Source organism: Somniosus microcephalus, chromosome 27 (genome assembly GCF_052327205.1).
Source record: "Somniosus microcephalus isolate GS21.2 chromosome 27, FLI_Smic_1.0, whole genome shotgun sequence".
Taxonomy (NCBI): Eukaryota; Metazoa; Chordata; class Chondrichthyes; order Squaliformes; family Somniosidae; genus Somniosus; species Somniosus microcephalus.
This window is the reverse complement of record NC_141013.1, coordinates 18,413,726-18,434,453: the sequence shown is the minus strand read 5'-3', so window position 1 is coordinate 18,434,453 and position 20,728 is coordinate 18,413,726. Positions and strand designations below refer to the sequence as shown.

The 20,728-nt window shown below is 45.3% G+C and overlaps 1 protein-coding gene across 10 annotated transcripts in view; it reads left to right on the top strand.

Annotated features, from left to right (window-relative positions):
- Positions 1-20,728, top strand: part of sema6d (semaphorin 6D) — a 257,838-nt gene that overhangs the window by 9,143 nt on the left and 227,967 nt on the right. Inside the window, exons 1-2 of one of the 10 annotated variants that reach the window (XM_085968607.1) lie at positions 11,326-11,637; positions 14,363-14,525. The exons of 8 other annotated variants lie outside the window; for them this stretch is intronic. The gene's annotated coding sequence lies outside the window, so the exon portion shown is untranslated. Of the gene's footprint in view, positions 1-11,325; positions 11,638-14,281; positions 14,526-20,728 lie in introns of those variants that run through there. One more of the 10 variants, XM_085968608.1, reaches the window with a different exon arrangement.

The following is a 20,728-nucleotide window of genomic DNA, read 5'->3' as shown; positions in this document are numbered from 1 at the left end:
CCATCTGCTTGGAAGCGAGCTTATGTGATTTGCATCTTTGAAAGCTCAATAATGAGTGCCCAACCCACTTTCCTGAAATAACAAGGCACCTATCTAACGCTATTCAAAAAGAAAAGTTGGAGAAATCATTGCACATTTGAATTAGAAAAGAAAACTGTACCTTTTATGTGTGAAATGAGAAGCTGGATTGGCTTCATTTTTACTGCTTTTCCAAGTAAAATCATGGTGATTGCTTCAGTGTTTAACAAGGCTCTCAACACTTGGCAAATTATAGGTTATTACTATAAGAAGTGAACATTAAATGCAACTAGCAACAAAGAGATTTGACATCAATAACAGAACAGACATGGGGGTGGGATTCTACACATGTAACTAACCACAGCAATGACAATTGCAGACTACTCAATGTATGGCTTTGATTTTTTTTAAATGCATATGGTTGAAAATGATATACTGATTACAGCAAGACTGCAGGCAAGTTAATCGGATGTTCTGCAGGACTGCACTGTAGCCTTTTGGTTAGTGAAAATCCTGTTGCAATTATTGCGTGAACTCTGGTGAAATTCTAATTACAACGATGAGGAATTACTTTTGCTTTTACTGTGTTGCAACCAGGGTACAAGCACCGGGGTTTTGGGTGGGGGTGACATCATTCTAAGAAGGTAGTGTAGACTTGGCTTGCTTGACTCAGTGGGCAGCACTCTCGCCTGAGTCAGAAGGTTGTGGGTTCAAGTCCCGCTCCAGGGGCTTGAGCGCAAAAATCTAGGCTGACACTCCAGCGCAGTGCTGAGGGAGTGCCGCACTGTCGGAGGTGCCGTCTTTCGCATGAGACGTTAAACCGAGGCCCCGTCTGCTCTCTCGGGTGGACGTTCAAGGTCCCATGGCACTATTTTGAAGAGCCGCCGGGGGAGTTATCCCCAGTGTCCTGGCCAATATTTATTCCTCAACCAACATCACTAAAACCGATTATCTGGTCATTATCACATTGCTGTTTGTGGGAGCTTGCTGTGCGCAAATTGGCTGCCGCTTCTCCGACATTACAACAGTGACTACACTTCAAAAAGTACTTCATTAGCTGTAAAGCACTTTGGGACGTCCAGTTGCCGTGAAAGGCTCTAGGTAAATGCAATTCTTTTTACTTGCCATATTCTTGTGTTTTCCATGTGATATTCTGGTTGTGTGCTACATTTTAGTCATTCGTAACTCAATCAAATTTTGAAAGAGCAATGCAGCTAATTCAAGAAGTACTGTAATAGCTTGTAATGTTCCAGTAGGCAAAGCTACATTGTGGTACTGAACCATATAGGATAAAAGCTTCTAGGTTGGGGTTTGTGGACTGTGGTGAATGAGTCCATCTCCGCCAGGAGCAGTTGGGGTGCTACAATTGGTCTTTATGTCTCTGGCCAAGGGAAGAGAAAAAGAAATTGAGTAGATTGCCCGCTCCTGCTAACTATTGCATGATCCCTGCTGGACAGTGCATGTCCATAGATCAGACTTTTTATTCATTCGTGGGATGTGGGCGGCGCTGGCAAAGCCAGCATTTCTTGCCCATCCCTAATTGCCCTTGAGAAGGTGGTGGTGAGCCGCCTTCTTGAACTGCTGCAGTCCGCGTAGTGAAACTACTCCCACAGTGCTGTTAGGGAGGGAGGGAGTTCCAGGATTTTGACCCAGCGACAATGAAGGGACGGCGATATATTTCCAAGTCAGGATGGTGTGTGACTCAACTGAGATGCCGAGGTTCGTGTATGAATAATAGCCATTGAGTGAGATACCAGACGATGGCCAAAGCCTGTGGCACTGTATCCCATCAAGTTAACATTCTCGGGAGGGGAAATTGGGGCAGAGGAGAAATTTAATAATGTATTTTGGTCAGGGACATTTCAAATATATCAGTATTTGCTTTACCTGATGATGTCAATATTTGTGCAGCATTTATGCACTATTTGCATTAACTGTACACACAGTTAGCAATTACAAGTGCATTAGATACAGTGTTTGCTGTTTGTTAATTGGCCTTTATGACTCTCTAAGCTTTTAGTTTTGATGGGACTAGTTGAACAAAATGTTCTAAATCCCATAAACTGCCTGAAGCAGTAGTTCGGTAAAGTGTTGGGAAACTGTCTTGTTCATTAGTCACAGAAGTGACTGTGGGAATGGATCTCTGTTTGTTTGTTGTGGTAATTCCTGCCGGGTCTCTGGTCAGTGTTTAAATAGTGTCCAGTGTTTTGTAGAGAATGACTACTGATGTCGGCATGTATGTGGTCTGGGGGCAATGTGCTTAGAATGCTACTGGGAAGGCGCATTAAGAACCAGAAGCAACAAGGTAGATCGGGGCTGATGTGTGCCTAAGGGGCTACATGGAATGAAAATTAAATGTACGGGTACGATGTAAAAGTTTTGTCTCCTCCTTTCACCTGTGTCCTTGGTTTTAACTGACACGGAATTACACACACTATGTCAGCATGCAAACCATTTTCAACATCCAATTTGTTTTCAGGCACTATACACATGTTTTTTTCTTAAAAAATGATGTGGATAATGGCTACACAAGACTGAAAATACAAACCGAGCCAGAATCTGGAGACTGGGAAATGAGGTCTGGTTCCTTTTTTAGTTTGGATATTCAGGTGTTTCCAAACTGGTTCTCCTGAAGTGATTGTGTACCACACTCCTGCAGATTTAATGTGTCTGAAGCCCCACCTGAAGAACTAACTGGATTATGCATTACACATAAATGTTGATGATGGATTGTAAGGTATTAGTTCAGTATGATTGCTTTTCATGCCCCCAAACCACAATTTTACAGCTGAATGGGATCAAAAAAGGATGAAAAGGATTATGACAGAGTACATAAACTGATCGGCTTTTAACATTTCTAAAGGATGCTGAAGAATCATGAAATTTTACAGAATTATTAGAAAAAAATTAAGTAGCAATGAGGGTAGGATAAATACTGTCCTCTGGTGTAATACCCATGGCTATTGTACATCTTGGGTTCATTGTTGCTGCTCAAAGGCAAAGTGACGCTGTCAGTCTGGTTTCAACATTAAACAGTCAGAGAATTATGATTAGTTCCGCATTATATTCTGACTGTCGACAGCTGACTCCACCCATTTATAGCACTGTCTGTGTCGTTTGCATTCATTCTACATGTGGTTTCGATTCCTTCAACATGAAGCACTAAATTGCCTGGCACGCTCCAGCTCCATCATATTGCTGGGCTCAGTAGCTCCACCGTATCAGTTCCCTCGTGTTGCCACCTGTGTTGGGGCAAAAGAAAAGACTAGATGTTTGGGGAGGGGTGGGGGAGAGAAACTAAACCAAAGGAACATCGAAGTTAATTTGAGTTGTTTGCAAGTTTTCTTACAGAACAGTGATGGGGAAACAACTGCTTCAATAATAACCCTCCATGCTCAAATAGCTACGTTTTTTTTTGTTGTTGAAAAAGTGGCCCGTCTAATAGGAAAATGAAGAGAATGAGAGTGTTCGTTTATTAAGACGTAAAAGGCCGTCTAAGACAATGGCCCGTAATTTGCGGTCAGTGGTGAAGCAACCGCAATCACCGCTGACCTCGAAGAAAGTTGCCTACCTTGTGATCTCTGTCAAACTTTAGCTTCCTCGACGTGAAATTGATCGTAGCACGGTCAAAAGGGGAACTCGCGAGAACAGCAGCAGGGATGTCATCAAGCTGGCTAAGCAGCCAATCACATTGAAGAATTCTCAGACCGCAAACCAGGAAATAAATCTGCCTTTTTTTAATGTTAGAGTGGAATAAAGACTGGAACATACACATGGGATTAAGATAGAATCTGAAATATGAACAAACTTTAAAAAAAATAAAAAATAAAAAAATTCCAATAATTTTGATCATAATGGAGAAATTTGACATTCCACAAATATAACATTTGTTTTTCATGGCCATAACGTTTGTTTAGCAGTCAATATGCTGTTAAAACCCCAGTTACACCTAATCCAACAAAGCTTAACATTTAACGGGATATTTAACCGATATTAGTTTGTCAGTTCCACCGAGGGGGGAGGCGGCGGGGGGCGGGTTGTCCACAGCGTAGCCTGTGGTGGAGTTGTGAATGACTGACCGCAACGTCAGGATTCCGCGTTTAGCTGCGCGTGCGGTCAGTTTCAGAGGGGTAATGACCACCACAAAATCCGGGCCAGCACCACCTCGTTTAGTTCACCCCTTCAAAGAAACCTTTACTCAGCACTAGCCACTTCTCCACATATTTTGAACCATACAAAGCCACTATTGTGCAACACGAATCCTCTTTATATTGGCCATCACTGAAAAACCAGTTTATAAAATTTATTGGGGTGGTATTAAAATTAGATAAAGGAGGTTTTGGAATGCAGTTTTGGAATACCTCCTCCTCCACTGCAGAAACATACAAAGTATTCATTTAACAAGTCTGCCATTTCCTTATTATCCATTATAGTCTTGCTGACATCCATCTTTAATGAGCCCCTTTACCACACTCTCAGTATATTTATAAAAAATGTTGCTGTTAACTTTGGTATCTTTGCAAGTTTTTTTCCATGTTCTCTTTGCCCCTCCGTTACTTTCTTTGTATCCCTCTGTTGCTTTTTCCAGTTCTCGCAGTTTGCTGGATTTCCATTTTTACTTGCATTTGTGTAAAGCTTTTTCTGTCTCTCGCCACGTTTGTTGACCGTGGCGGCTTCACTGCAGAAAATCCTCTGCTTTTTAGGGATATGCACTGTGTTTGTGTCATACCGAGTAGTTCCCATCATTCATGGGTTTACCCATTTAACAGTTTGGTACTAGGTTATTGTGGTCAATTTATTTCTCATCCCTTCAAAGTTTGCCTTGCTTAAATTTAAAGCCTTGAGTTGTGACCAATCTTCCCTGTAATTTTCTTTTTGGTGCGCGGCCCCTTTAACTGGCTGTGCGGCCCATTCAAATTTTCACGCGTGTGCGGTTTCTCCCATGTAAAAGCCGGTGAGCGGCCTGCGGGAACGTTAGTTGTGACTCTCCCATCTCCTTCTCAAACCTCCTTCTCAAACCTAATATCAAATGCAGTCATAATATGATCACTATTTGCACAATGCTCCAGTACCATCACATTGTTTACTAATTCTTACCTAATTGTCGTTACTCGTCACCAAATCCAGCACGGCCTGTTCCCTCGTCTGTTCTAAAACATATTGGCCCAGAAATTCGGGTCGGAGGCTTCCCGCAGGTGTAAGCCCCCGACCTGCACTTGCCTTGCGCGCCGGCCATTGAGCTGTGGGCCCACGTGGGATTCCGATCCTGGGCCTCCTCTAACTGCCGGTGCGCAGTGCTTGCATATCCCAGGGGCGCAGTTAGTTCGATGCGTCCCCTGGGATCACGTGGGCCATGGAGAGCCAATCAGAGCAGAGAAATGCTTCATTCATAAGTTTGACGGGAAGGGCTGTCAACTTATAAATACTACGGCCCCAAAACATCACTAAATCTTCAAATAAATTTTTTTTTAAATCACATTTTTAAAATAAACTATAAATTACATGAAATAACTATTTTAAACAATAATTTAAATTTTTGAAAAAAATAATTTTATTTTCTAACAGGGCTAAAAATAAACTTGCCTTTCTTTAAAGTATTTAAAAATAATAAACCTGTGGAAAAAATGTTTAATTTTAATGAATTCATCACTTACCTTGTAAAAAGCAGGCCTTGCAACTGCTTTTTACATGCCTAACTTCTGGAGACTTACCCTCCCGGGAAAACCTGCCAAAAAAAACAAAACAAAAAAAAACCATAAGTTCCATGCGCACGCGCAGCCTCTCTTGCGCACGCGTTCGACCTCTTAACCCCTTCGTTCAGGGGAACGGAAGTGCCGGTTTCCCATGCATGCAGGAAACCGGCACTTCCATTGGGCCTACGGGTGAGTACTCCGTGCGTACTCACCCGTGGAGACCCGAAGTTCTGGGCCATTGTTCGAGAAAACTTTCCTGAATAAATTCTAGAAATTCATTGCCTTCAACTATTTGGGCTGTTCTGCTTCTCCCAGTCTGTGAAAATTAAAATCTTCCATATAATCACATTGTTTTTTCTCCATGCTTCCTTGACCTGTATTTATACATCCTTCCTTCCTTCCCACCCCCGCCCCCCCCCCCCCCAAAAAAAAACACACTACCACACTACATCACTACTATCAGGAGGTCGATAGACAACAGGTTAATTAATTGTTATTGACCTCGAGTCTCTTCGCCGGGAGCAAGTAGAAGCCAAGCGCAGGGAGCGCACATCAACCCAAGCACCCCACCCACCCGCCCCTTCAACCGCTGTCTGCCCCACCTGTGACAGAGACTGTAGGTCCCGCATTGGACTCATCAGTCACCTGCAAACTCATTTTTAACGTGGAAGCAAGTCATCCTCGGTTCCGAGGGACTGCCGAAGAAGGAGAATTGTTATTGGTGAGTAAGGTTTGTAGATTGGGAGGCACTTGTAAATTTCCAGATCCACGTCAAGAGAAACCAGCAGGGAACGATAGCCTTTCACTCTTTTTATATACTTTTGACATTAAAGTGTAACTAATGCGTGCTAAACACAAGACTTTAACAGACAGACAGAAACAGAGACTGCTTTCTCTCATACTGAGTCTGGAGCAGGAGAGCCCAAGTTGATTCATTTATAAATGGGAGACTGTGCAAAAAATATACTCCCAATTTTCTGGTGCATTCAGGATCCTTATTTAAGTGCAGTTGTTTCATTTTTAAAATTACCTTTTTGAAGCTCCTGTTTTGTGGTGAAAGATAACAGCACAGCCTGTTAAAGTACAGTATGGCACCAGATGTATTCTGTACATCTGTTATATTCTCTAGCATAGCCCGAAGTAGTGAGCTTTAGGAGTAATATTAACAATGGATCAAAATCACTGCCACCTGTCATGCCTGGTCTTTCTCCCATAAGCAACAGCATGTCTGAATATTGTCAGAAAGCAGGCACAACATCAAGTGCTGGCGTAAGAGACTGCAACATGCAAAGAAAAAATAATCCCCTCACAGCAGAAATTGGAGAGGCATTTGTGAAATGCTCGTCTCCATCTCTGCTTTCCTGTGCCTCAAAGAGTGCTTTTATTCCTGGTTCTGTTTTTAAAAAAAAAAAAATATACAATTTTATATGGTGGATTATATTCCTCATTTACCAGACTCCGAAGGACATTCAATGAACCGCTGCAGATGGTGGTCTTCTTTTGAGAAAATGCAACGTGTGTTGCACACCCCTAATTCATGACCGTGAAATGTATGTGTAATTTTGGAATCTCTTACTAGACCAACAACTATCTAAAAGTGAGATACTGCCAAAAGTGCAATTCTCAGGAAGGGCTGTGTGAGCAGAGTGTCGAACACAATGATATTACCCAAGCTCTTGCTAAAAAAAAAATGGCAGGTCGGTCAATACACTGGCCAAGGAGATCCACACACACACTGCACGTTATTGCTCCAAAGGTAGACAATTGGTCAGTGCGAGCAGCACTGCTGAATTATGGCTGAGAATTATTTTAATACTGCTGTCAATGTGCTTTTAGTGTCTGAGCCCCTTTGTAAAGAATGCGACATGAAGCCCATTTATTACGACAGCTGCAAATTGTTACATTTTGCCATTTTAAAAATGGTAATTTTAACTGTTAACCAGCTACAAACAAATACTACAACCGCAGCACTGTAGAATGAAGCAATGACATCTAAATGCTCAGGGAAACAACTGCACTATTGTGCTGCAATAGAGAGCTGAGATGAAGATGAACATTTCACAAATGCCTCTTCAACTTCTCATGTCAATTGGCTGTTTTTGCTTTGCATTGTGTTTCTTGAACTTGTGTGTTCCAATCTCCTAAATTGGTACTTGATGGTTTTCCCGGTTTCTGGCAATGTTGTACATGCACGATTGCGTAAAGAAAGGGCAACCAAGGCTGTAATCAATCCTTTGTTAATATTACTCCTATAAAGCTCAGTAATTCAGGCAGTGCCAATGAAAATAACACGGATGCAAACAATTTGATTACCTGGTGTTGTACAAACTCGATCTGTTAACAACAGGTTGTGCTGTTGTACTTTCAGGGAATGATGTTCTTCACATAATAGTCCAAAAGATTCCAAGACTATCTCCTTTCTAGGACTAAAGAATAAAAGGCGCTGAAATAAATGTAATTTTAATAATGAAATTTATATATGTCTCTCGATGCTTCCATAGGTTAGTGTCCCATGTGGTGTGGTCCTGAGCCACACAGATAAGGAAGGTCACAGGATAGATCCCGCATCTGTGCAACTAGGGCCCAACCATTACCCTCCGCGCCCCTGGGCAAGGGAAGGATAAAAAAAATCAATCAGTAAGTTCCAAGCTTCTGATTGCCATCCAGGCACCTCTTCTGGAGTGTGAACATGTGGACAAGGCTGGGTCTGGCTGAGAAGTCCTTCATGAAGGTCGTTGGCAAACTTTGAAGCTGGGATGTGATTTTAACAGTGGTACAATGGTGATGTGACTGGCGCGGTGGCTCTGTGACTGGCGCGGTGACTCGCGCGGTGGCTCTGACTCGCCCGGTGGCGCTGTGACTCGCGCACTGGCGCGGTGGCTCTGACTCGTGTGGTGGCGCTGTGACTAGCGCACTGGCATGACCGGTTTGCTCTCTGGCCTCCTAAGTTTAAAAATTGCAGGAGTGACCAACACAGCAAAATTCTTTGAAAAATGTGTTTATCCTCAATCGCTGACTAAGATGATTGATGACCTTTCAGTAGTGGCGGCCCAAAGGTCTAGTTCAGTACAGTCCAAACCCAGGTAGTGGATAAATGATGGATCTAACCATTGTTGGCCCAACCTCATTTAAAGCGCATTTTTGTCACTGAGCCAGTTCCCTGCAAGCACACACATTGACCAAGCTGCACCTTTTTGAATCTGATCCCAGATATTCAACACTACGATTACAGAAACAATTTACACCCTTCTGACAGACTTATGTGAGTACTGTGTGTTTCACATAGGACACACAATGTTTGTTTTAATGAATGCCACCGAAATGAAGGAATGGCGATGTCCAAGTCAGGATGGTATGCGACTTGGAGGGGGACTTTGAAGTGATGGTGTTCTCGTGTGCCTGCTGTCCTTGTCCTTCTAGCGAGTGGAGGTTGCAGGTTTAGGAGGTGCTGTTGAAGAAGCCTTGGTGAATTGCTGCAGTACATCCTGTAGAAAGTATACACTACAACCACAGTGTGCCGGTGGTGGAGGGAGTGAATGTTTAAGCCAGTACAAACAATTCGGTTCATTAGGTTGGAAATTTTTTTGGAGACTCATTTTCTTCTCGCCACCCCTGAAGATATGGTTCTCCCATGTGTAGCAGCTCTCATTACCTCATCCAAGCCTTGTGTGTGAATCACTGTAATTAGGACATTTTATCATGAAGGACTTCTCGGCCAGACCCAGCCTTGTCCACATGTTCACACTCCAGAAGAGGTGTCTGGATGGCAGTCAGAAGCTTGGACCTTTCTGATTTATTTTTTTATCCTTCCCTTGCCCAGGGGCGCTGAGGGTAATGGTTGGGCCCCAGTTGCACAGATGCGGGATCTATCCTGTGACCTTCCTTATCTGTGTGGCTCAGGACCACACCACATGGGACACTAACCTATGGAAGCATCGAGAGACATATATAAATTTCATTATTAAAATTACATTTATTTCAGTGCCTTTTATTCTTTAGTCCTAGAAAGGAGATAGTCTTGGAATCTTTTAGACTATTATGTGAAGAACATCATTCCCTGAAAGTACAATAAAGTAAAAAAAAAAAAAAAAAATTGAGGCCAATAGCAATTTGCTCAGAGCACAAGAGGTAATAATTTTTTTACAAGGCAATGGTTAAGCCACAGTTTTGTGGTTGTGAGTTTTGAATTGCCCACTATTAAAGCCACAGAGTGCGTACAGTGTAGATTCACCAGGATAACGCAAGGGAGACTATATAGGGAATTGATGAGAGATGAGATATTTCCACTGAGGAGCAGGCTAAGAGGAGATTTAATGGAGGTTTTTAAAATTATAAAATGTTTTGATAGTGATTAGGGAAAGACCAGTTTCTCTGGTGAAGGATCATCAGTTTAAAATTACCACAGCAGAGGGGTTCGGATACATTTCGTTATTCAGAGAGTTGTCGGAGCATGAAATGCTTTGCCTCTGAATACTTCAGGCAGAAACCATTACATATATTAATTAAGGGAGAAATTGGATAAACATGCAATGCAAAGGAAGATACAGGACTATAGGGAGAGAGCAGGACAGAGGGATTACTTTTTAGATTGCTGCAGCAAAGAGCCAGCACAGATCAAATGGGCAGAATGGCCTCCTTCTGTGATCAAAACCTCTATGATGAGGCTGTTTTCTTCTAGTTGCCCTCATGAAATCCTGGTACACCTGTAACAAAGGTATGGCAAAAACACCAAACCCAGTACTGTTTGGTTGCATGAAATGGTGTAGGTACTGCGAGATAAAATCAGCAAAGCAGTGCCTTAAATGTTTTGAGGCATGGAGCACTAAGATGCAGCAATAAAATCCTGCCCATGATGATTTTGGTTGGGGCTCATTAGCTTCAATATTGATGTGTGCTTGGCCCTGGTGGGACAATGTCTATACTTAAACAGGGAATTGACTTGCATGTAAGTTATATCATCAATTCACTGGCTAAAAAAAATGATTGGTGCTACACCTGTTACTGACCTAAGCCCTGAGGCTGCAGACTCCAGTTCAACATTTAACTAGCAATTTAGATTGACTAACCAACTGTAAAAAAAGAAACAGTTGTAATTTAAAAATATGCTTGGTTTAAAAGTTTTCTCTCCACTCAGTCAGCCATGGCTCAGTGGGTAGCACACTCGCCTCTGAGTCTGAAGGTTGTGGGTTCAAATCCCACTCCAGAGACTTGAGCACAAAGCTAGGCTGACACTCCAGTGCAGTGCTGAGGGAGTGCTGCACTGTTGGAGGTGCTGTCTTTTGGATGAGACATTAAACCGAGGCCCCGTCTGCTCTCTCAGGTGGATATAAAAGATCCCATGGCACTATTTCGAAGAAGAGCAGGGGAGTTATCCCTGGTGTCCTGGCCAATATTTATCCCTCAATCAACATCACTAAAACTTATCTGGTCATTATCACATTGCTGTTTGTGGGACCTTGCTGTGCGCAAATTGGCTGCCGCGTTTCCCACATTACAACAGTGACTACACTTCAAAAGTACTTAATTGGCTGTAAAGCACTTTGAGACGTCCGGTGGTCGTGAAAGGCGCTATATAAATGCAAGTCTTTTCTTTTCTCTCCGCCTTCTCCCCTCTTTAATTCACACACCGTTCCCCAACGAGCCCTGCCATGTCTCCATTTTTCAGATCAGCCATGATCTAACTGAATGGCCTACTCCTGTTCCTGTGTTCCTAAGGGGTTGAGTAAGTGATGTGGCCTGAGCTATCTGACTGCATTCTGTATCCAGCTTCTAGGAGGTCCTCCCATGTGGATAGGCCAGGTTTACTGCGAGTCAGTCAGGAAGGGAGAGATACACAGAATGACCAAGGAGAAAGAAAACCAAAGAGAAAACAAGAGATTAGGAAATATATACATGTGAATACAACGGAAGAGAAAATTAGCAGAAGGTAAGGGAATGATTAAAGAAAAAACTGCAAATACAACTGAGAGGGGGAGACCAAGACCAAGAAAAGCTCATGTCCCACAGTAGAAAGACCAAGGCTCCAATCACACTTACCAACACATGGGTTTTCGCCAGTGCAGCACAACTTGTTTTGGGTATGTGTGCTATTGTAACCTTGCAATTTACTGTATTACACCAACATTGGGAAATTCATATCAAAATATAAAGCTCGACTCTCAAAGGATTTACCCATCCTCGCAGTCCAGCTCAGTACCTGCGGCGCTATGCAGCCCAGGGAGAACTCGAGTACCCAGCCTGTGCTGAGTTAGCTGTTCTGAGGATAGCAGTAGTGGTGCTACAATGGGTCTCGAGGGGAATAGTCTGCTCGGGCTCCCTTTTACAGGTCACTATCCTCCAGTAACCCCAGCTGGAACTGTGACTGCGAGGTCAGAATCTGTCTCAGCAAGAGGCCGGTGCCTTCAGGAAGGCGTGCGGGAATTCTCCAACTCGCTCTCTGTTTATAAACCTCCTCACAATCTGTCTCTTCACCCGAGCTTTTGCTCGCCCCTTATAATCTCTTCCTTCCTGGCTTGGCATCGGTTTCCTATGTCTATCTGTGAAGTGCTTAGGACATTTTTTTTTTAACCATAGAAGCGCATTATATAAATGCAAGTTATTGCAGACCAACTTCAATAAATGACTTCCCCCATGAGAAACTTGACCTCAGTGCTGCTAGCTACTCCACAAAATGTGATGCTTAGATCGTACGTTTTATATTCTTCTGTTAAGAATTGGTTGGGCTGTACAAACACACACCTTACATCACATAAACCAGCTTGCTAGAGGCTCAGTAAATATATATATATAAAACTTCTCATCTGTGAAATAAAACTTCTCATCTGTGAAGAGCTACAAAAGAAACCCGTGGTAAAACAAATGCCCCACTGGTGCAGGCAAAGCTTAATGGATTTTCAGAAAAGAACTTACAGGACAAAATATTTTGCTGTAACGTCAAAAAGATTGCTTTGGGGGGGGGGCGGTGCCAGGCCCCCACGGTGGAGGTGGGGTAGGTGGCAGGCCCACACGATGGAAGGGGGGAGGGTGCTGGGCCCCCACGGTAGCGGGGGTGGGGGTTAGAGCCGGGCCCCCACGGTGGAGGTGGGCTAGGTGGCAGGCCCCCACGGTGGAGGTGGGCTAGGTGGCAGGCCCACACGATGGAAGGGGAGGGTGCTGGGCCCCCACGGTAGTGGGGGTGGGGGTTAGAGCCAGGCCCCCACGGTGGAGGTGGGGTAGGTGGCAGGCCCACACGATGGAAGGGGAGGCTGCTGGGCCCCCACGGTAGCGGGGTGGGGGTTAGAGCCGGCCCCCACGGTGGAGGGGGAGGAGGGGCTGGGCCACCACGGTGATGGTTGGGTAGGGGGTGGATGGGGGTTTGAGCTGGGCCCCCATGATGGGGTGGGGGGTGCGGGCCCTGGAATTTTATTGAATTGCTGGAGGTATAGGATATTTTAGGTGGCTGATGTCACTTAATAAAAAATGTTTAGTTTGATCAACTATTAAATGTATAATAAAGTAGTATTTGTTTCCCCAGTATTCCTAAAAGATTTAAATTGTGAAAAGGCAAGGAGGAAGTGGAATAGTCAGGGAGCACTCCTATTTGGCAGAGCACGTGGAATACCATTCACCTGGTCTTAGTAGGTTGATTATTATTAAGGAATATAAAGGCTAGAAGGGACTGTTGGTGATACTACCTTATGAATGTGTAGCACTTCCATATGACATTCCTTTGTCCACTAGATTGATGGAGGCATTGAACCATTTATTTTAAATGGATTTGTGCCTCTGTTAGAATAGCAGCGGAATGTCACACAAAGGCATTATGCATTTTACACTGATAATGCAGTAATTTCCAGTCTGTACTGTATCAAATTATACAAATGGTGACACTTCAGGTCAGTCAGCCTAAATTAGTACCCTGAATGTCATGGGAATGACTGCCATGTGTGATTATGTCTCAAATCTGAAAATGAGTTCATTAATCCCAACTAAAAGTCATTCTTAAAGCACAGTGCACAGTGTGTAAAATATTTCCTGAAAACTGTCTAGAACAGGAAGAGCAGATTCTGAGCCAAAGAAGGAGTGATTCGGGGTTTTAAGGATGTTTTCAAGGAGGAACTGGAGAGGCAGAGGAGTTTAGGGAAGAAATTCGAGACACAAGAGGCTGGATTCAGAAGAACTGAGATTTTGGAGGGGGAGATTTAGGGCAGGAGGAGGTTACAGAGATAGGGAGAGGTAATGCCATGGAGAGATTTAAACACGGGGATGAAAATTTTAAATTTGAGATGTTGGGGGATTGAAAACCATTGTAGGTTGGCCATTTTCAATATCTTCCATTTTCAGCTTTTTTTCCCCACTTTTAGCTCCCTCACTCCTTGCAGCATTCATGACTGGGAGGATAGTCACTCAATCTATTCATAAACATTTGGCAGTGGTGCGGTGGAACTGCCACTTGAAGATGCCCAAAAAATATGTAGTATATAGCTACCAATTTGTCCTTTCCTTCCCCCTCCCCTTCTCCTGAAGGCAAGTGCCAGAAGCTCTCCAGCATCTCCGCTCTCACCCTTCAAGTGGCCACCCTTAGTTGCAAGCCTGGACCTATACAACCATGGGAGGGACTGCACCTGTGCCTAATCCTGTCCCTGCCTGACCTCAATCCATGCACTTTTCAGCAGATTCACCAGATGGTCATAAACCCTGGATGATGTTTCTCCATCCTAGCCCAGGAATGCGGAGATCAGCTACAGGCCCTCCACTGTTGCCCTCCTGAGAACAGTTGAAGGATTGACCCAGGTTCTTTTCTACTCTCTCTCTGGCTCAGTACAACACCAGATGGTGAGTCAACATTTTGGGTTGTTTCTCCTCCCTCAAATTTTCTGCACATTGTAAAGTACCAGCTGTGAACATGAACTCGCAACATGAGTATCAGCCTGTTTCCTACACCTTTTGTAATGCAGTGCAGCAGGCCACTGGGTCATCTGTACATAAAATATTTAAACCGCACAGATGAGCCGAATATTGCTACACATTAAACCATCTTCCTCTTTCAACGTGTGCTCAGCATTGTTCACAGTCACACTGTGCAAACTCCAACTCTTCCAGATGTTCTTTGTCAATATGAATAAAGCTATTGAGATAATAAAAGTCTTAAAAAATACACGAGCGTTTTCTTATTTCAAGCTATCTCAACAACCTGGCCAACAGGATCTTGAGTGTCTCAGTACTGTACAGCACTCTTTCCAGTTATTGATGCACTTTAAAAGAAAATCTGCATTGTGTTGTAGTGATCGTCAGTTATGAGTGGGTTTAATACTTAACAAATGTGTCCTTGTGGACATGCCCTCGCTGATCTCGCCTGTTGTCCCAGCTGCGACATTGAACATTGTACTGTCAGGAGAGCTGCGCGAGCCTCTCTGGCAATTTTCTTGCACCAGTTTAGCTGTAACCTGCTGTCATGCCTCCTCCTTCAGCTAAACAAAAGTCACCAGCAATGCTTTGTGGCAGTCATCATCTGACCAATAAAGGCCTCTAGTGTTTCAAAACAAAATAAAGACAAAGTCACCTAAAGCAATGTGCACACGGCAAGAGTTTGTTTCGCACGTGAGATCAATGGCACAAGACTTCGCCAAACCCTCTTTCCTGGAGACACTAGTGGTTTTAAAAGCCCGCCGATTTCCCAACGGATTCAGAACTGCAATTCCTCCATATTGAAAGCATTCTAGGAGCTAGATTTTAACTTTCAAACCCTTTTTTTAGACCTTGGACTCCTCTATTTAAAGTTCAAGTTGGAACTCCTGTAGGCTCAGTGAATTTGATGGGCCAGCGAAGGAGGGAAAAATTGGGCTAGTGTTTCTGCTTTGAGCTCCAACACCTCTGCCATCTGTTTTTAAAGAGGCACGCCTAAATGGAAAAAAAAATATTCGCCAAGCTTTCTTTTTTTGTATATTTACAAACACGACACAAATCCAAAGATGTGCGAGTTAGGTTGATTGGCTATGATAAATTGACCCTTAGTGTTAGGGGGATTAAATACGTGGGGTTACGGGGATAGGTTGGGATATGTGTTGGGGTAGGGGTTACGGGGATCGGGTGGGTTATGTGTCGGTGCAGGCTCGATGGGCCGAAATGGCTTCTATCTGCACTGTGGGGTTTCTGTGATTCTGTGAAATCATGCCAAAATATATTGGGTCTCTTACATGTGGAATCATCGTGGGGGAAAAAATGATATGGCTGTGCATTCCCTTTTAAGCTTTATAAACACTTCTTTGAGAAGACACTGGCCCTTTAACAGTCTGCCTGTCCCGGAGTGTTCAGAACATTGATTGCCTCAGCCCAGAATTAGACAGCTGCCCAGATGGGTTTGCTGTGCACAGCTACTGTGTAATGTTGCGAAACTGTGCTGTAGGTGAAAGAGATACAAGTCACCAGCCTTTAATCAGCGATGATCTTATTGCACTCGGATGATGAGTATTTACCAGTTGTTGGAGAAACTGTAACATCTGCATCATGAGTGACAAATAACTGATGACCATGCATCACGTTTGAGAGATTTGTTTTATACAAAGCTTTCGGAGTTCCGCATCATAGCATACAAATCAATTTGTGGCTGGTGGGTGTTGCATGGTAGCTATTGCATTTGCTGTGTCAGCAGCCCTGTTGGCTGTAAGCTTAGAAAAAGGTCAGGAAAGCTGTGAATAAAACATGGCTATGTTTTCATTTTCCCACGAATTGAACAATTCCAGTGATTTGACCGGAATATGATGCCTTTCCGACTGATCTAGCAGTACTGTGGATTTCTGCCCGCCCAACCGCATTCCTGCATAAACACTTGCCTAAAATGTGTCCTTTTGCTCGCTATTTGCCTTCACACAATGCTGTCACTGCAACTCTTAAATAAAACACAGCTCTTTCCCGATTTAATGTGTGGAAAGTGTGAGTGTTTTTGAAATCATTTCAATTTTTTTTTGCCAGGGAACAAAAAATGTCAATTCAGCAAGTGAGGCATAAAACAAACCATTAAAAATGGAATTCAATCTACATTTAGTGCATACCACATGTGTTTGTGAAATGGAACACAAAATTAAGCAGAATGCTTTCAAACCGCCCTGATTTTTTTTTTATGTTCAGGAAATTAAATTGCACAGTACTGTTAACTCCATTTCCTGGTTTAAAATCCTTCGAAGGTACTTGTACAGTGTTGGTGTGGCACTAAACAGTACCAGCTAGGAAGGCCCAGGGTTCAATCCCTGGCCTGTGCTGGGTTAGCTGATCACACCCAAGGTGATGCTGGGGACACTCCAATTGCTCTGTGTTCCCCGTCTATGGGAGCAGGAGAACGCAATCTCCCAATACTTCTGATTGCTATCCAGTGGCCTCTGATGGAAAGCATGCGTGTGGTGGATACCAATGAAAGATGGCTCAACTGTGATGGACCCCCCCCCCCCCCCCCGGCTATGCCCACACTTGAATAGCTTGCACGCATTCCCTGTTTAAACTCGTAGATGAAGAAGGCCCATTTGTTCGAGGTCTTGGAGGCCTGCGGAACAGTGCCCTGCCGTGAGTCACGGTACGCTCAGTGACTGCAGAGAGCGCGATTTGGAGAATTGGCCCTTTGGTGTTTCTTGGGCCCGCCCCCAGTCTCCAACCTACGTTTCCCTCGGGCAGCATGCCCCACTGGGAGGGTGGGATCGCTGAATTTACCCTACTGCTTTCGAGGGAGAAAATGGGACTGAACTGGGGAACAACATCCAGGGGCGGTGCTTAAACCGCTGCGCCCCACAACTCAAGCTGCTCTTTTTAAAGTTGTACATCAGTTATGATCACAGTTTTGTTTCTGGGATGTTAATATGTCTGTAGAAGAAATCAAACTCCAGCAACATGCAATTTTTTGCATTGATCTCTCTTTGCCGGTGCTGCTGACTTTTTGACTGGCAGGAGCAGAGTTCAGTGCCGTCTATGCACGAGATGCTGATTCCTGGAGCTGTATCAGAAAAGGTCAAAAATACAGTTAGTATCGAGGGAATCAATGCTCCAGATGTGAATACTTGCAGTGTGTGTTACTGTATGTTTTATACGATGAAAACAATCCTACTTGTGATACTACTACTTGAGAGGCCCGAATCTCACCCCGCAGTGGTGCATGATATCTTTTTAAATGTGTTAAGATGGGCGTAGAACAATATGTTGTATAGAATCAGGATAGCAGATGTGATGAAATATTCATCATCATCACTGCCTGTGACTGAGATCGGTTTCAGTGTCATTTCCCTTCCCCCAGACCTCATTGTATTGTGTACTGGAATGTGCTGTATTGTATACTGGAATGTGCTGTGTGTAGGGCTCCGCCCATACCTGGCCCCGCTTGTAGGCTGGCTCAGTCTGGCCTCAGTCTCCAGAAGGAAGACATCATATCTCTCTATTACGTGTTACGTTCTAAGTTAATTAAAGCCTTGTTTTTGCTCTGCTAACTTCGAGTCTCGGAATTATTGAGGCACATCAATTTTATTAACTTATTTTTCAACACTATGGATCAACTCCTGAAACCCGAATGTTTGGATTTGGATCAACATGCTCCAGACGCATCAGCACGCTTCGGACACTGGTTTGAGTGTATGGAATTCTTCCTGGACAATTCCGCAGCCGTCAAAGACGCTACGGACGCTGCGAGGATGAGACTCGGAATTCTGCGGAATTGGGTAAGCCACCGGGTTTACCCCCTCATCCAAGACGCCGAGACGTACCTGGCCGCCTGCGACATCTTAAAGGCGCATTACCAGCAGCCTACGAATGAGGTGTATGCTAGGCACCTGCTCGCTACCCGCGCACAGCGACCTGGGGAATCGGTGGAGGAGTTCCTAAGCACCCTGAAAATGCTTGGCAAAGACTGCAAGTGCCGAGATGTAAAAGCCGCAGTGTACACTGACGAGCTTGTTCGCGATGCCTTCATCACAGGCCTCAGCTCCACTTACATCCGGCAAAGACTGCTGGAAAAAACGGGATTGGACCTGAAACAGGCTACGGACACCGCGCGATCCCTGGATGTGGCCCAGAGAAACTCGGACGCCTACTCTTCAGCCCGCGCCGTCCACGCCGCCACGTGTGTACCGAGAGCGCCGCCATCTTGGAAGGCATCTTCCCAGCCCGACACCGGCTGGGCCCCGCTCTCCCCCCAGAAGCCCTACGACAGCCGCGACGCGTCAGGGACCCAACTGCTACTTCTGCGGGCAGCCAAAGCACACCAGAAACCTGTGCCCGGCGAAAGGCACCACCTGCTTTAAGTGCGGTAAGAAGGGGCACTTCGGGAAGGTGTGCAGAGGGAACCCCGCCGGAAAACCAACCGCCGGAAAACCCGCCACCACCGCGTGTGTGCCGTGGGAGCGGCCATCTTGGACGCCATCTTGTATCGATCAGGGCCCTACAGTGGCATCGGTCACAGTGGACCAGACCAGGCCGCACCCGCTATCCAGATCAATGGTGGACATCGAGGTAAACGGGTGCCGGGTCAAATGCTTAATTGACAGTGGAAGCACGGAGAGCTTTATCCACCCAGAACTGGCACAACAACTCTCCCTAAAGGTGGTCCCTACTCAGGGTACCATCTCTATGGCTGACAAAACCCAGACATCGACCATTCTGGGTTACTGCACGGTACAATTGTGCGTTAACGGAACTGTATATGATAATTTTAAAGTATTAATCATGAAGAATCTATGTGCGAGCGTGATCTTGGGCCTGGATTTCCAGTGCAACCACCAAAGCATCACGCTCAAGTACGGTGGGTCCCAGCTGCCCCTCAGTGTGCGGTCTGGCTACCCTGAAGGTAAAGCCGCCTTCACTATTCGCGAACCTTACCCCTAACTGCCGGCCAATAGCGACCAAAAGCAGGAGGTACAGCTGGGAGGACAGGCGGTTTATCGTGACCGAGGTAGACAGGCTCCTGAAAGAGCGCATTATTGAACGCAGCAACAGCCCGTGGCGCGCCCAAGTGGTAGTGGTAAGGGGTAGCGAGAAGAAACGGATGGTGATCGACTAAAGTCAAACGATCAACAGGTACACCCTACTAGACGCCTACCCGCTACCCCGCATATCAGAAATGGTGAACCAAATCGCCCAATACCGGGTGTTCTCCACCATCGACCTCAAGTCAGCGTACCACCAGCTCCCTATCAGACCAGAGGACCGCCCGTACACCGCCTTCGAGGCGAACGGATGCCTCTACCAATTCCTCAGAGTCCCCTTTGGGGTGACGAATGGGGTCTCGGTCTTCCAGAGGGAGATGGACCGCATGGTCGATGACCACCACTTGCAGGCAACCTTCCCCTACCTCGACAACGTCACCATCTGCGGCCACAATCAGCAGGATCACGACTCGAACCTCGAGAGGTTCCTGGAAACCGCACAAAAACTCAACCTTACCTACAACGAGGACAAGTGCGTTTACAACACCACGCGCCTCTGCATACTAGGCAGCGTGGTGGAGAATGGGGAAATCGGACCAGACCCCGACCGATTGCGCCCCCTACGGGAGCTGCCCCTGCCCAACACTCCCAAAGCCCTGAAAAGGTGCCTGGGGTTATTTTCTTATTATTCCCAATGGGTCCCCAACTACTCCGACAAAGCTCGCCCCCTCTTGAAAGCATCCTCTTTCCCGCTCTCTGCTGAGGCCCACGCCGCCTTCAAAAGCATTAAGCAGGATATTGAGCGGGCCACGCTACAGGCAGTGGACGAGAACACTCCATTTCAAGTGGAAAGTGATGCGTCTGACTTCGCCTTGGCGGCCACCCTCAACCAGGCGGGGCGGCCCGTAGCTTTCTTCTCGAGGACCCTCCAAGGGCCCGAGATCAGACACTCCTCCGTGGAAAAGGAGGCCCAAGCCATCGTGGAGGCAGTGCGCCACTGGCGCCACTACCTAGCCGGCAAACGCTTCACCCTACTTACCGACCAGCGGTCGGTAGCGTTTATGTTCAATAATAAACAGAGGGGGAAGATTAAAAATGATAAGATTCTTAGGTGGCGGATCGAGCTCTCCACCTTCGAGT